We start from the raw sequence: 17,063 nt of genomic DNA, 5'->3' as shown, positions 1-17,063 counted from the left end.
TAACCGATGCCCGTGTCATGCGCGGCTGATCTCGGCTGCTGATCGCAGCCAGGGACCCGCCGGCAATGACCGACGCCCGCGATCTCGCGGGCGTCCGCCATTAACCCCTCAGGTGCCGAGATCAATACAGATCCCGGCATCTGTGGCAGTGTGCGATTTCAATGAATGATCGGATCGCCCGCAGCGCTGCTGCGGGGATCCGATCATTCAGAACGCCGCACGGAGGTCCCCTCACCTTCCTCCTTCCGGCTCCCGGCGTCTTCTGCTCTGGTCTGAGATCGAGCAGACCAGAGCAGAAGATAGCCGATAACACTGATCTGTTCTATGTCCTATACATAGAACAGATCAGTATTAGCAATCATGGTATTGCTATGAATAGTCCCCTATGGGGACTATTCAAGTGTAAAAAAAATGTAAAAAAAAGTAAAAGTAAAAGTAAAAAAAATGAAAAATCCCCTCCCCCAATAAAAAAGTAAAACGTCCGTTTTTTCCTATTTTACCCCCAAAAAGCGTAAAAAATAAATTTAATAGACATATTTGGTATCGCCGCGTGCGTAAATGTCCGAACTATTAAAATAAAATGTTAATGATCCCGTACGGTGAACGGCGTGAACGTAAAAAAAAAAAAAAAAGTCCAAAATTGCTACTTTTTTAATACATTTTATAAAAAAAATTATAAAATTTTTTTTTAAAGTTTTTTATATGCAAATGTGGTATAAAAAAAAGTGCAGATCATGGCACAAAAAATGAGCCCTCATACTGCCGCTTATATGGAAAAATAAAAAAGTTAGAGGTCATCAAAATAAAGGGATTATAAACGTACTAATTTGGTTAAAAAGTTTGTGATTTTTTTTAAGCATAACAATAATATAAAAGTATGTAATAATGGGTATCATTTTAATCGTATTGACCCTCAGAATAAAGAAAACACGTCATTTTTACCGTAAATTGTACGGCGTGAAAACGAAACCTTCCAAAACTAGCAAAATTGCGTTTTTCTTTTTAATTTCCCCACAAAAATAGTGTTTTTTGGTTGCACATTTTATGATATAATGAGTTATGTCATTACAAAGGACAACTGGTTGCGCAAAAAACAAGCCCGCATACTAGTCTGTGGATGAAAATATAAAAGAGTTATGATTTTTAGAAGGCGAGGAGGAAAAAATGAAAACGTAAAAATAAAATTGTCTGAGTCCTTAAGGCCAAAATGGGCTGAGTCCTTAAGGGGTTAAAGACAACTATAATTATTGTCGGCAAGTAAAGGGAATTATATAATGCTTCGTCATAAATGAAAGTTATAATTTTGCATACTCCAGTATCCTATAATAGAAGATGGCCTGTCATCTAGAAAGATTACTCCTACAAGGGAGCAAAACAGAATTGGGTGGGTCAAATTTTCATAATTTCCTTAATAATCGTGGACCATAGCAGGGGATTTTCTTTAATTTACGTAGAACAGCAAACTAGATTTAAAGAACATATGGGCATATAAAAAAATCCCAGTTGATAGATACTGCTCTTGTGTGCCCAGTGTTGAGCAATTGAATATGGGTGGAACTGCTGCAATATGAATAACAAGTGCTGCACGATCATGGGAGCTGTATACTGTTTTATCTAATGTTGTAAATTACTGATAACTAACACTAAGGAGACCGATAGAATGCAGCCTGCCCTTAATGCCCATAGACTGGTATATACTCTGGTATATATTATGGTAGATACCAGAAAATGTTTGGGTCACATGCAGAGTTTCATTTTCTTATTTCTGTTACATGACCAAGTAAAATTACAATGTATCCTTCTTTTTGTAGAGTCCAGAAAAGTACTTCTAAAAATGTACAATACAAAACAGCTGGTCGTGTCATTACTACATTGCTGCAACTTTCCTGGCAGAAAAATAATGCAGAAAATTATTATTCATGCGAATCAAAACTGTAAAGTGTAAAACTGAATTACTTATTGCCATCACACAAAGGTTAGTGGTAAATGCCTGCATCTACTGTGTGGATGAATGCTTTCGTTTTCTAGATTTAGCAGATGTTTAAATGGTTATTAAATCACACCCAAAATAAATAAGGAGTGGAAAATGTAGACTCAAAGGAGGCCTGTGATTTTTAGATTGATTATGCTGTGTTGAACTGCCAGGACTAACTACAGATTGTGGTCAAACATAGTAGTAGTAAACCACTTTTTTTTTTTAGATATGTGCTGCTGTATAATTGCTCGACAACAATACACCACTACTGGCGCTGCCTCATTAAGACTAGGTTCACATCAGCCTTGTTCAAGTTCGTTATATGTCTGTTATTGACACATAACGGAGGTCATTCATAATTCATATGGAGCTGATGTTAATGTAAGTAAAATGGTAAAAGATTTTTTTTAAACTTGCATATAAAATAATGGACCAGTAACATCCGTTTATATTTGTTATTTTTCCACCATTTTTGTTTTTTTTCTGAGCATGCTCAGTAGCAACAAATATGAAAATGAAGACGAGATGATCCGGCACTGGGAAATGTAGCAGCTTTATTAGAAATCCTTTTTAAAAGACAGAATGTCAAAGCTCCACACCTCAACAAGTCTCACACATCTTGATGCGTTTGGAGCGCATGCGCTCAAAACGCGTCAAGATGTGTCAGACTTGTTGAGGTGTGGAGCTTTCACATGATGTTTTTTATAAAGGATTTCTAATAAAGCTGCTACATTTCCTAGTGTCGGCTCATCTCGTCTTCATTTTCACAGTTGGGACAACTAAGTCTGGGTGCGGACCCGTGCATGGAAGTTAGAAGGTGAGCTGGACTTTCGCATTTCTTTGTCAGTAGCAACAAAGCATGAAATAACGGTTACAAATAATGGAGTATATTGGAGTTACTTGCATCACCATAGACTTCAATGTTAAATTACTACATCCGTTATTTATGATAGTTAAAAAATCCTGTATGCCCGTCTTTTCTCTGCTCCAAAAAAAAAGCTAATTCAACGCAGAAGCTAGTAACCGAGTACAGCAGGGATTAACCCCTTAAGCACCCAGGGTTTTTCATTTTTACACTTAGGTTTTTTCCACCTCACCATCTAAAAATCATAACTTTTTCAACTACAGACCCATAATAGGGCTTGTTTTTGCACCAACAATTGTACTTTGTAATTACATCAATCATTTCACCTCAAAATCTATGGCAAAACAAAAAAAAATATTTGTGGGGCAAAAATTAAAAACAAAACAAAAAAAACACAATTTTGTAAATTTTGTAATCGAAAGGGATACAAAAAAAAAGCAAGGACAGTGCCTCATGTAATCCTGCAAGTAAGGTGGGGGTTGAGGGTCTGAAAATTGGACTCTCACCTGGAATAACCCTTGAGGTTATGCGTATCACCCCTATATGCGGGGTATCCAAAGGATTGGAGGCCGTCAGAGCTTGACTGGTATCCAAGGCACAGGATCCAGTATGTGAACAACGTGGAATAAAAGAAAAAAATTCTCCAAAGGGGCACTATCCAATAGGGGTAAGGACTGTGGAATGCTTTCTTAATGCATAAACGATAGTTTATTTAAAAATCAAGTTACATGAAACATCTATGGCAAGACACGTTTCGGGTGGTGTCTCACCCTTTCTCAATTGCAGATGTATGACAGAAGACACCTTAAACGCTATATACACATTCAAAAAGAGAGCCAACACAAAAGGAAGCATGATGAGCCCATTGTAATCAGACAGAAAAAACATGCATATACGTACATAAAAGTAATAATAAAAAAAAAATCAAGGCAGCAGAATGGTAATAAGCTGTTCTCTAACCATTCTGCTACCTTGATTTATTTGTATCATTACTTTTATGTAGGTATATGCATGTTTTTTCTGTCTGATTCCAATAGGCTCATCATGCCCCCTTTTGTATTGGTGCTCTTTTTGTATATATAGCCTCCTTGGGTGTCTTATGTCATACATCTGCAATTGAGAAAGAGTGCGGTACCACCCGAAACGTATCTTGCCATAGATGTTTTATGTAACTTGTTTTTTAAATGAACTATTGTTTATGCATTAAAAAGCATTCCACGGTCCGTACTCCTATTGGATAGCATTACTTTGGAGAATTTCTTTCTTTTATTCCATTAAGTACATTTTAGGGGCTTCCGATTCTACACAGTGCACTTTTCGGTAAAAAAATACACATTGGCCCTCATTTACTATTCTAAACCCGACTTGTTTTGTCGGGTTTTTTTGGCGCATCTTTGTCTGCGACATGTCGCAGACATCGTGCGCCAGTCTGCGACACGATGCAACATTTTTTCCCGACGGACCTGATGTGGATTCTCCCAAACCCGAAAAAGGGCGTAACCCGACATTTCTGAGCTTTCCCACGTATTTATAAAGGTTTCCAACCTGAATTCGTTGAAATGTTGTGGATTTTTTCCCGACAACTCAGAGGAGTTGGAAACCAAAACCTACAAAACCCACGTGCGACAAACAGGATGCGACATAATAATAAATTCCAGGGGAAAAAGCAGTCGGGTAAGAAAGCAAGATAGACTTACAACCCGATTTTCTAAGTAAATGAGGGCCATTATCTTTATTCTGTTGGTCCATACGATTACAATGGTACCCAAATTATATAGGTTTGATTTTGTTTTACTTTTTTTTTTTATTAGAACTTTTTGTACAAAAATGTGTATGTTTAAAAATGTCCCCTTTTGAACTTTATAGAGTTGAACTCACTATTCTGCTGGTGGAGTCACTGTGTACATACATTACATTACTTATCTTGTACTGATCCTGAGTTAGGGTGCATGCACATCATGATTTGTGCATCTGGCAGCAGGATCCGGGGGGGGGGGGGGGGGGGATTTCAAAACTTCCTGCTGCTATATCCCTGTTCGATCAGTGCCTTACCCCATTAATTTCAATGAGCCGAACAACTTTTGACCCGGACTGAAAATGGCAGTAGACCACTTTTTTCCGGGACGTGACGTCACGCCACCCCCCATCCATTCATGTCTATGGGAGGGGGCAAATATTGATGAGATATTCTACTTTACATTAGTGGTACATTTTTATTGATATATTTAGCGTTTTTTGTAAAATAATCCAAAATTCTGTGAAAAAAATTAGAAATTTGCATTTTTCTAGGTTTAACATTTTCTGCTCATACGATAAATAGTCATACCGCACCAAATAAATTATTAATTCACATGTTTCCCGGAAATGAACCCCTTAACGACAATGGACGTAAATGTACGTCATGGTGACGTGGTACTTAGCGCACCATGATGTACATTTACACGCCGCCATGATCGCGAGCACTGGAGTGGTGCTCGCGTCATGCCCGGCAGGTCCCGGCTGCTATCAGCAGCCAGGGATCCGCCAGTAATGACGGACATCCGCGATTGCACGGATGTCCGCCTATAACACCTCCGATGCCGTGATCAATACAGATCACAGCATCTGCTGCAGTGTGGTACTTTGAATGGATGATCGGATCGCCCGCAGCGTTGCCGCGCGGATCCGATCATCCAGCATGGCGGCTGGAGGTCCCCTCACCTGGCTCCGGTTGTCTCCCGGGATCTTCTGCTCTGGTCTGAGATCGAGCAGACCAGAGCAGAAGATCACTGATAATACTGAGCAGTGATGTGTCCTATACATAGCACTGAACAGTATTAGCAATCAACTGATTGCAATGAATAGTCCCCTATGGGGACATAAAAAGTGTAAAAAAAAAGTTAAAAAATGTAAAACAAAAAAGTGAAAAATCCCCTCCCCCAATAAAAAAGTAAAACATCAGTTTTTCCCATTTTACCCCCCAAAAAGCATAAAGAAAAATAATTAATACACATATTTGGTATCGTCACGTGCGTAAAAGTCTGAACTATTAAAATATATTGTTAATTATCCTGTTCGGTGAACGGCGTAAACGTAAAAAAATAAAGTCCAAAATTGCTGCTTTTTTGTCACATTTTATTCCAAAAAAAATTAATAAAAAATTAATAAAAAGTAAAACCTAAGCAAAAGTGGAACTGATAAAAACTAAAGATCATGGCGCAAAAAATGAGCCCTCATATTGCCTCATATACGGAAAAATTAGAAAGTTATAGGTGGTCAAAATAGGGCAATTTCAAACACTAATTTTGTTAAAATAGTTTGAGATTTTTTTAAGCGGTACAATTATAGAAAAGAATATAATCATGGGTATCATTTTAATCATATTGACCCACAGAATAAAGAAAACATGTCATTTTTACCGGAAAGTGTACAGCGTGAAAACAAAACCTTCCAAAATTTGCTAAATTGCGGTTTTCTTTTCAATTTTCCCACATAAATAATATTTATTTGGTTGCGCCATACATTTTATGGTAAAATAAGTGATCTAATTACAAAGTGCAATTGGTGACGCAAAAAAACAAGCCCTCATATGGGTCTGTGGATGGAAATATAAGAGAGTTATGATTTTTAGAAGGCGAAGAGGAAAAAACGAAAATGCAAAAATAAAATTGGTCTGGTCCTTAAGGCCAAAATGGGCCTGGTCCTTAAAAGGTTAAAGTAAAGTGGAGGCCGAATAAAAAAAATTCCTTTTTTGCAGATTTTTCATTTTAATCCATTTTTTTTCTGTAATTTGCTAGTAGGTGTTGACAAAGAAATACAAATCAAGATTTATTCCCCGAATTCTGACGTATTTAGAAATATCTGATAAGTGGCCTTTGTGCGCTACGTGTCTCTCACACAGGCCTCAGATATGAAATAGTGCTTTGTGGATTTTGGGGCCTCCTTTTAGTTTAGGATATTTTGTTGACATAATAGAAAGTTGCAGAGGCCTTGGGGTCAAAACATTTTTTGAGAGACAAGTTGACACTTTCATTGGTACCATTCTGGGGTTCATGTGACACTGATCGTTTTATTTTTTATGGGGTGGTATACATAAAAAATAAATCTATTCTGCATTTGTTTTTTATAAATATTTTTAGGGTATTTGTCATGCGGTATAAATGACATGTTAACTTTACTCTGCAGGTTCATACGATTATGGACAATACCCAATTTATATACTTTTTTATTTTAGTTAACTTATAGCATAAAACCTATTTTTGTACAAAAAAAATCATCCTTGTAAGTAGCCGTATTCTGTAAGCCATAACTCATTTATTTTTTCACTGACGCAATTGTGTGAGGACTCTTTTTTTGTTGGACATGTTGACATTTATGGGGGGGGGACTATTTTTGGGTTTATGATATATATATATATATATATTATAATTTTTTCACATTTTTTTATTTTTCACATTTTTTCTTTTAGATTTCACATTTAAAATTTTTTTCACTTCTTTTTTTTTCACATTTTTACATTTTGTTTTACTATTATACACATACGGTAATTCAGTGGAGTACACATCTGTACTCCATTGAATTATGCCTATTTTTGTCAGTACTGACAGACATAGGATAGATCAGTCTCTACCTTAGACTGATATGTTGTCATGACAATGGAGGCCACTGTCACACCTCCGATTGCCATAGCAACTATCGACGCTCTGCTTTCACTTTTCAGAGCACCGATCGGTGACAGAGGGAGCTCACTCCCTCTGTTACCCTAATAGGTGCTGCGGTCATAGTGACCGCAGCGTCTACAGGGTTAACTCTGGATTGGAGCGCAGCTCTGATCCTGAGTGCTGCGGGTGGCCTCCCCTGACGGGGCACCCCCTCACCACAGATCACTTAACTGTGTGAAGCGACGGAGGAGAGGGGGAAGGAGGAGGCCCCCGGCGGATCCCTGCTATTGGTCCGTCTGCGGCGGCGCTGTTACAGTTTATTCTCATCAGGTACAGGTAGTCAGCTGATGACAGGGAGCCTGTCTGCTTCAATGGGTGGAGAGAGCAATCTGCAAGTAATGCAACAGCTGGAGGCACCCTGATTGAAAACCACAGGTCTGCAGCTCATTTATGTTTCAATGGGTGGGGTAGCTGATGTGTGGGAAGGAGTAAAATGGAATCATGGGATTTGTAGGCAAACAAGAAAACTGAAAACAGGAAATAAAAGTTCACAAAAAGCTAGCCATAGTGTTATGGTAATCTCACAACATAGCCATTTAGCCCCAAGACAAGCGCAGATCCTTCGTAAGCATGTCTCTTACTGCCTGCCAGGTACGTATTAAAATCTCCTTATGCTGGATAACCCCTTTAAAAAATAACCTATTTTTAACCCTTAAGGACTCAGGGTTTTTCAGTTTTTGCACTTTTGTTTTTTCCTCCTTACCTTTTAAAAATCATAACCCTTCCAATTTTCCACCAAAAAATCCATATTCTACTTTGCAGAGACATTAGTCATTTTACCCAAAAATTCACGGCAAAACGGAAAAAAAAATCCTTGTGTGACGAAATGGAAGAAAAAATTCAATTTCGTAACTTTTGGGGGCTTCCGTTTCTACGCAGTGCATATTTCGGTAAAAATAACACCTTATCATTATTCTGTAGGTCCATACGGTTAAAATGATACCCTACTTATATAGGTTTGATTTTGTCATACTTCTGGAAAAAAACATAACTACATGCAGGAAAATGTATACGTTTAAAAATATCATCTTCTGACCCCTATAACTTTTTTATTTTTCCACGTACAGGGCGGTATGAGGACTCATTTTTTGCGCCGTGATCTGAAGTTTTTATCGGTACCATTTTTGTTTTGATCGGACTTTGCTTACTTTTTATTAATTTTTTAATGGTATAAAAAGTGACGAAAAATACGCTTTTTTTGACTTTGGAATTTTTTTGCGCGTACGCCATTGACCGTGCAGTTTAATTAATGATATATTTTTATAGTTCAGACATTTACGCATGCGGCAATACCACATATGTTTTTTTTTAAATTTACACTGTTTTATTTTTTTTATGGGAAAAGGGGGGGATTCAAACTTTTATTAGGGAAGGGGTTAAATGACCTTTATTAACACTTTTTTTTAACTTTTTTTTTGCAGTGCTATAGGTCCCATAAGGACCTATAACACTGCACACACTGATCTCTCATCCTGATCACAGGCGTGTATTAACACGCCTGTGATCAGTGTTATCGGCGCTTGACTGCTCCTGCCTGGATCTCAGGCACGGAGCAGTCATTCGTCGATCGGACACCTAGGAGGCAGGTAAGGGCCCTCCCGGTGTCCTGTAAGCTGTTCGGGACGCCATGATTTCACCGCGGCGGTCCCGAACATCCCGACTGAGCAGCCGGGATACTTTCACTTCAGATGCGGCGGTCAGCTTTGATCGCCGCATCTGAAGGGTTAATACAGGGCATCACCGTGATCAGTGATGTCCTGTATTAGCCGCGGGTCCCGGCCGTTCATAGCCGCCGGGACCGACCCGATATGATGCGGGGACACCTCGTGACCCCGCGGCATATCGCGGGAGCCGGCGGAGGATGTAAATATACGTCCTGCGTCGTTAAGGAGTTAAGCCAAAAACAAAAAATACTGTGCATGTTGAAATGTTGAAAAAATTTAGCAAATGTTTAACTCCTTAAAGAGGTTATCCAACATAAGGTGGCAGGCAGTAATGGACATGCTTCAGATGGATCTGCACTTGTCTTGGGGCTATATGGCTATGTTGTGAGATTACCATAATACTGTGGCTATCTGTGTGTGAACTGGTATTTCCTGATTGATTTTTCTTTTTTTGACTAAAAATCCCATAATTCCATTTTCCTCCCTCCCACACATCAGCCCCGCCACCCATTGAAACATAAATGAGCTGCATCCATTCAAAAGACCTGTGGTTTTCAATCAGGGTGCATACAGCTGTTGCATTAGTTGCAGATTGATCTCTCTCCCACTAAGCGATCTCTCCACCCATTGAAGCAGACAGGCTCCCTATCATCAGCTGACTAGTGAGTCAGGTCTGGGCCGCATTGCAACCTGAGAAAAATCTGAGACAACAGTCATTTTGTATGCTGTTAAAAGTAAATATTGGGGTGAAGATCACAGAAGAATTGTGAGAAAACCGTCACACACAGGTACAGACACTATATTATGAACTACACCAACTTTACAGACCCTTGTCACGCACCTGAATGTGGGCAGTCTGGAACAGGATGTGGATCCACTACCTGTGTGGCTGATGACTCGGACTGTATCGGGAAGCGGAGTCTAAGGTGCCGTTGGTCTTCACCAGAGCCCGCTGCAAAGCAGGATGGATTTGCTCCGGCAGTCGACACCCAGGTCGCTGCTCCCAATACGGCTCGACCACACAGGTAACTGGGCAAGGTGAGGTACAGGAGGATGAGGAAGAGGCGTAGTCAACGTAGCAGAAGGTCAAGGCAGGCGGCAAAGGTTCGCAGTCAAAAACGTAGCAGGAAGGTCTGGGTACACAGGTATGGCAAACAGGCAATATGGAACGCCTTCTCTCAGGCAATAGGCACTGAAGATCTGGCAGGGGTGTGTCGGAGGTGCAGGAACTTATAATGTGGTGTCAGGTGCAAGACTAATTGTGGGCACACTGGCCCTTTAAATTTCAGAGCTCCATCACACGCGCGCCCTAGGAGAAGAGGACGAGCGTTGCAGAGCTGAGTTACAGTGGCAGCAGAGCGAGGTAAGTGACGGGCTGGGATTCGCATGCCGGCGCGTCCCGCGACAGACGGGGACCCCGGAACACTGCGCACACGGCCGGAGCTTGCGGCCGGAGCGCAGCACGTGACACCCTTGTAGCATAGTCAAATAAAAAAAATTCCTAGAATACCCCTTTAAGGACACAGACCATTTTGGCCTTTTCAAAGACAAAACTCTTATTTTTCCACTCACAGAGCTATAGGAGGGCTTTTTGTGCTACCAATTGTACTTTGTACTTTCATATTACCATAAAATTTACAGTACAACCAAAAATTATTATTTGAGAGGTGAACATTTAAAAGAAAACTGCAATTTTGATACTTCTGGGGGCCGATAAGATGAAATGATACCCATGATTACATGCTTTTCTATTATTGTACTGGTTATGAAAACCAAAACAAAAAAACTTTTTAACAAAATAAATATTCTTAAAATTGCTCTATTCTGAACCCCTACAACTATATTATTATTATCTTTTTTATCTGGGGCTGTATGAGGGCTTCGTGCTGGGATCCTTAGTTCTTATCAGTACCACATTTTCACATATTTGACCTTTTGATTACTTTTTATTCCATTTTTTTCTTGATGTGTTGTGTTAAAAAATCAGCATTTTTGGACTATGTTTTATTTAAGGTTTACGCCGTTCACCGTACAAGTTAATTAACATTATATTTTAATAGTTTGGACAGTTACACATGTGGTGATACTAAATATGTTATCTTAATTTTTTTTACTCTTTTTTTTTCTAAAATAGGAAAAAGAGGCAATTTACAATTTAGGCATAAGTATTGCACTGCTTAGTAAAATCGACAATCTACTTATGTGGTCTGTCTCTGTGGGACAGGTAAGCATAGCTTTGGCAGCATTTTTCACTCATTGGACCTTGTGATAATGCTGCTGGTGGTCTGAGTGTATACAATCACTGAAACGGCTTAAGATACTGTGAACAGTAGTGACCACGGCATCTGAAGGGTTATAGGCAGGCATCAGCGTGATGGTGTATAAAGCTAGGGCAGCTCCTGCATTTGATTCATAGTCGGAAAGCCTCTAGACGTAAATGTACATCCTGATACATTAAGGGGTTAAAGAAGCACTTCAGGAATTATTTTTGCTTTTATTATTAGAGAATAGATATTTAATGTTAGAGGTTCTAGTGTGTGCCTTGTGCTTACCTGTTTTAGCTCATGTGGCAGGCAAAGGTTTTCAGCCATATTTATTCTAATTTCATAACTGATCTGATTTTCTAATGCTGCCTTACTTTTATCATTATGTCTCTGACTTGACAGAGAGATGCGGCGGCATCTTATCCCTGCAATTCACCTAATATACCATATTTTTAGCCGTATGAGAATACACACCTATCGCGGCGGTCCCTGCGGCCATCAACGGCCGGGACCCGCGGCTAATACAGGACCTCACCGATCGCAGTGATGCCCTGTATTAACCCTTCAGACGCAGCGATCAAAGCTGACCGCCACATCTGAAGCGAAAGTGACACTAACCCGGCTGCACCGGGAGGGACCTTACCTGCCTCCTCGGTGTCTGCTCCGTGCCGGGATCCCCTGCATGGCGGGCGCTCTCCTTCGTCGTCATCACGTCGTCCCGCCCCGTCATCCAATAGGAGCGGCGTGCGTAGCAATGTGACGGCGGCGACGGAGAGTGAGGATACCGGGCAGCAGAGACGTTCCGGAGGGACATCGATGGAGGGCGACATCCAGGGCAGCGGGGACGAGCGTTGACGGGTCCGGAGCGGCGGGGACAGGTGGGTATTACCTCCTATACCAGTGGTCTTCAACCTGCGGACCTCGAGATGTTGCAAAACTACAACTCCTGGCATGCCCGGACAGCCAACGGCTGGAGGTCTGCTGGTTGAAGACCACTGTGACCTATACTTTACATTGTATTCTAGATTTTCCTAATTTAAAATTGGGTGCGTCTTATATGCCGGAGCGTCCTATAGGGCGAAAAATACGGTACCTTCTAATGCACCTGGCTATACTCCAGCAGCTAACTGCATGAACTACTGAGACTCATTGAGGTGTTTTATGAAGATTTAAAATCCTCAGGCTGTGTTCACACATAGCATTTTTACTGCATTTATGACACAATTCTGACAGGTTTTGGCTTTGTTTTTGCTGCAATTTAAAAAAATGTGTCATTTTTCCTGCTATTTTGGAATATTGCAGGAAAAATGCAGTCCAGACATGTTAACACAACCTCAGGAGAGATGTATACCAACGATATGTCCTGATCCCATAGAGAGAGCAGCGACATACAGATAAAGCTGCGAGGAGCAAAGGTCACTGTTAACTGACTGAACAGTAAACATGGGCAATATTGGGCAAATCCAAAATCATGCTTATTTGAAATGGGGAATTAGTCGTCTAGCTCTACGTCATCTCCTGCTACCCCCATTACTTACTTTTTTCTTCTGGTTCAGATATCAGGGGTCCAGACAGCCGGAATCTCTGGTCCAGGTTTACATAGTTACATAGTTACATAGTTAGTACGGTCGAAAAAAGACATATGTCCATCAAGTTCAACCAGGGAATTAAGGGGTAGGGGTGTGGCGCGATATTGGGGAAGGGATGGGATTTTATATTTCTTCATAAGCATTAATGTTATTTTGTTCCAGGAATGTATCTAATCCTGTTTTAAAGCTGTTAATTGTTCCTGCTGTTACCAGTTCCTGAGGTAGACCGTTCCATAAATTCACAGTCCTCACTGTACAGTTGAATACATCTGGTCTTCAGGCTGTTTCTGGTATTGCAGGTCAGCTTTATTCAAGCAAATGGGACTCGTCTGCAATGTTAGATATTGTTCATAGACAAGAATTCCAATTTCATACAACCCCTCACTTTAGAAATAGTGATAGCCATTAGCTGACATTTTCTCTAAACCTTTACATCCACCTCTCTTTTAAAGGAATTCGTAATAAAGTGCTATTTTAAAGAAAAAATGGGAATTAGAAGAATAGTACCACTATCTATTCACTCAAAATTGCACTTTAGTTTCTTTTGAGTGGAGAAGGATAGGAGGGATCCAGGTCATTGTGTAAGGTCTCTTCAGAAAACCTTCTTCTTTTATTACTGAGGGAAGCAGTGAAATAAAATGATTATGAAATCTGAACCAGAGTCTAATGGTATAGAACCTGCTTAATGGCTCATAATCCCTGTACCTCACTGCTCTGCAGGCTAGAGGAAATCTTCCCATTAGAGCATTAAGTATACATATGATGGCTGATATGCTGTAATTTCTTGCATATAGAGACAATTCATATTAAACTATAATGTGTGTATACAGGCTGTGTATTTTGTATCTGGGCACAATTCATCTAATTGGTTTTGCATATACAATACCATGGCCCACATTTATCATTGTAGGTGTAAGTGAAGCATTTTTTTACACCTTTTTTTGTGTGTGCTGATAATGTGTAGGAGCACCAAATTTATTAAAAGGTAAAAGAGCTTTGATAAATTTTGTGCAGGTCACATTTTCTGAAATTTCTGTCTACACATTCACCAAAAAGCTACACCAAGTCTGGGCTGGTGTAGTTTTAGAGACTTTTCAGTGGCTTTGCGCCTTTTTTTGCTCCTTTTTACAAAAAGGCGCAATGATAAATCCCTTCCATATCATGTGTATTGCCAATATCAGTGGATTGCAACTCAAAATCAGCAGAAATGTGTAAACAAAAAGGGGCAAAAAAAGGCGCAAAAAACCCTGCTTGCGCCTTTTTTGCCCCTTTTTTACACACAAAAAACAGTCTAAAGACAATGATAAATGTGGGCCCATGTTTGCAAATGTGCTTTGTTTATAGCTTAGTTATACTAAAGCTATGTTGATTATAAATACCCAAAGTATCAGTTTTCAATGTGAGAGTGCGCAGATATAGTCTGTGATAAAACAAGTAAATTACCTATTAGTGAATTTTTAGGAATATTTACTTGTCCTAGCAAACATTTCCAGTCTCATAGTTACATAGTTACATAGTTACATAGTTAGTTCGGTCGAAAAAAGACATATGTCCATCAAGTTCAACCAGGGAATTAAGGGGTAGGGGTGTGGCGCGATATTGGGGAAGGGATGAGATTTTATATTTCTTCATAAGCATTAATGTTATTTTGTTCCAGGAATGTATCTAATCCTGTTTTAAAGCTGTTAATTGTTCCTGCTGTGACCAGTTCCTGAGGTAGACTGTTCCATAAATTCACAGTCCTCACGGTAAAGAAGGCGTGTCGCCCCTTGAGACTAAACTTTTTCTTCTCCAGACGGAGGGAGTGCCCCCTCGTCCTTTGTGGGGGTTTAACCTGGAACAGTTTTTCTCCATATTTTTTGTATGGGCCATTAATATACTTATATACGTTTATCATATCCCCCCTTAAACGTCTCTTCTCAAGACTAAACAATTGTAACTCCTTTAATCGCTCCTCATAGCTAAGATGTTCCATGTATAGAAAAAATACAACCAAAGATTACTTACTAAATATTGCTATTTTTACTAGTTAAAGTTTGCTATTAAAGGGGTTATCCAGGAATCGAAAAACAGAGCTAATTTCTATCAAAACTCGCTTCCTGTCTCCAGGTTGGGTTTGGTATTACAACTTGGCTCCATTCACTTCAATGGAACTGAGCTACAGAACCACACCCAACCTGGAGATAGACATGGAGCGGTTTTGAAATAAATTAGCTCTGTTTTTTGATTCCTGGATAACCCCCTTAAGTGTTTCTTTCTTTCGTACTCTACACCTAGACATGTTATCCCCTATCCAAAGGGGGGGGGGGGGGGGGGTCCAGCCTACTGAACAGTGTTGATCAGTGTAAGCTGTAAATCAAACACTGGGGTAAGACCTAATACTAATCATGATTTACACTCTAATCGTGACTAATAAAATCAAGTAATTATGTGATTTCCCCCTCCCCCTCTTAAACTCATTCACTCTTAAAAAAACTGATAAAGTCCACCCTGACATGGATCAGTTCAGGGGCGGACATATCGCCTGTGCACCCGATTCAGCTGCACAGGGGCCCAGCATGAGAGGGGGCCGCTGCCCTCTCCAGGTCCGGCCCCGGAGGCGAGCATTAGGCCACATACCACCGCATACTCCCTGACCACAGCAAGTTTGACAGCACCCGGATGGACGCTGCGTTCAACCACCCCTGCAGCTAGTGGCGTCTCTGGGGGGGGGGGGGGGGGGGGGCAGAGATAGCCTGACGAAGAGGGGGTCCCCGCCCCTCGAAACGCGTTGCTGTATTGCATGCTGAAGGAATAAACCTTCTTTTTATTTTCTAAATATATCCGTGTCCAAGCGGTTTTATTTCACCGAGTACTTGGAAATATCTACATACCTGTGACGGACCACATCTGTGACGGAGGTGAGCGCCCATAGAAGCACTTCTTTTTTCTCGGGACCGATATTCTTCCATTAAAGTGACCGTCCTTTGCCAGTGAGAACGGGTCTAGTGCCGGCTGCACTCCTCCAATCTGCGTCCCCCAGAATAGTGAGAAACAAGCGTCTACTGGTGTTGTGCCCACGGTACAACACAAAAAGGTGAGCAAACCCAATATATCAACCCAATATAATATTCTGGAACGGCTGTTCCCCCTTTTTTGGAGCCGACATCCATTTTTGTTATTTTTTCTTATACATTTAGAATATCCATTTTTACTACGCTTAGATGCGCATTGTGTCTCCTCTGTCTTTTTCTATATATTTCTGTTGATAGATGGATATGATATAGATAGATGGATATGATATAGATACATTTATATGATATAGATAGATAGATCAGTTTCCCAACCAGGGGGCCTCCAGCTGTTGCAAAACTACAACTCCCAGCATTCCTTTGGCTTTATGAGCATACTGGGAGTTGTAGTTTTGCAACAGCTGGAGGCCCCCCTAGTTGGGAAACACTGATCTTTATCAATCATCTATCTATTATCTATCTATCTATCAAAAAAATAAAATAATCAAGAGACCAGCAGCACACAGAAAAATTAGTGCAAAAAGGTGGAGATTTATTGCATTATCCCAGTGTACAAAAGAAGCGGCGTTTCAGCGACCTCTTGTCGCCGTTCTCAAGCTCCTTGAGAACGGCGACGAGAGGTCGCTGAAACGTCGCTTCTTTTGTACACTGGGATAATGCAATAAATCTCCACCTTTTTTGCACTAATTTTTCTGTGTGCTGCTGGTCTCTTGCTTTTTTCTAGTACAAGTGAAACTCTCACCAAGGTCCACACCCAGCGTGCACCATTGCATTGGTTTTCTTAATTTTGTTGTGCTGCTCTTCTGGAGTTTTTTTTTTATCTATCTATCCATCTATCTCTTATCTATCTATCTATCTCATATCTATCTATCTCATATCTATCTATATAATATCTATCTATCCATCTATCTATATCCATCTATGTATCTATCTATCTTTCTATTTATCTATCTCATATCTATCAGATAGATGAGAGATAGATGAAAGATAGATAG

Source organism: Hyla sarda, chromosome 4 (assembly GCF_029499605.1).
Source record: "Hyla sarda isolate aHylSar1 chromosome 4, aHylSar1.hap1, whole genome shotgun sequence".
Classification (NCBI taxonomy): Eukaryota; Metazoa; Chordata; class Amphibia; order Anura; family Hylidae; genus Hyla; species Hyla sarda.
Note: the sequence above shows the minus strand (reverse complement) of the source record.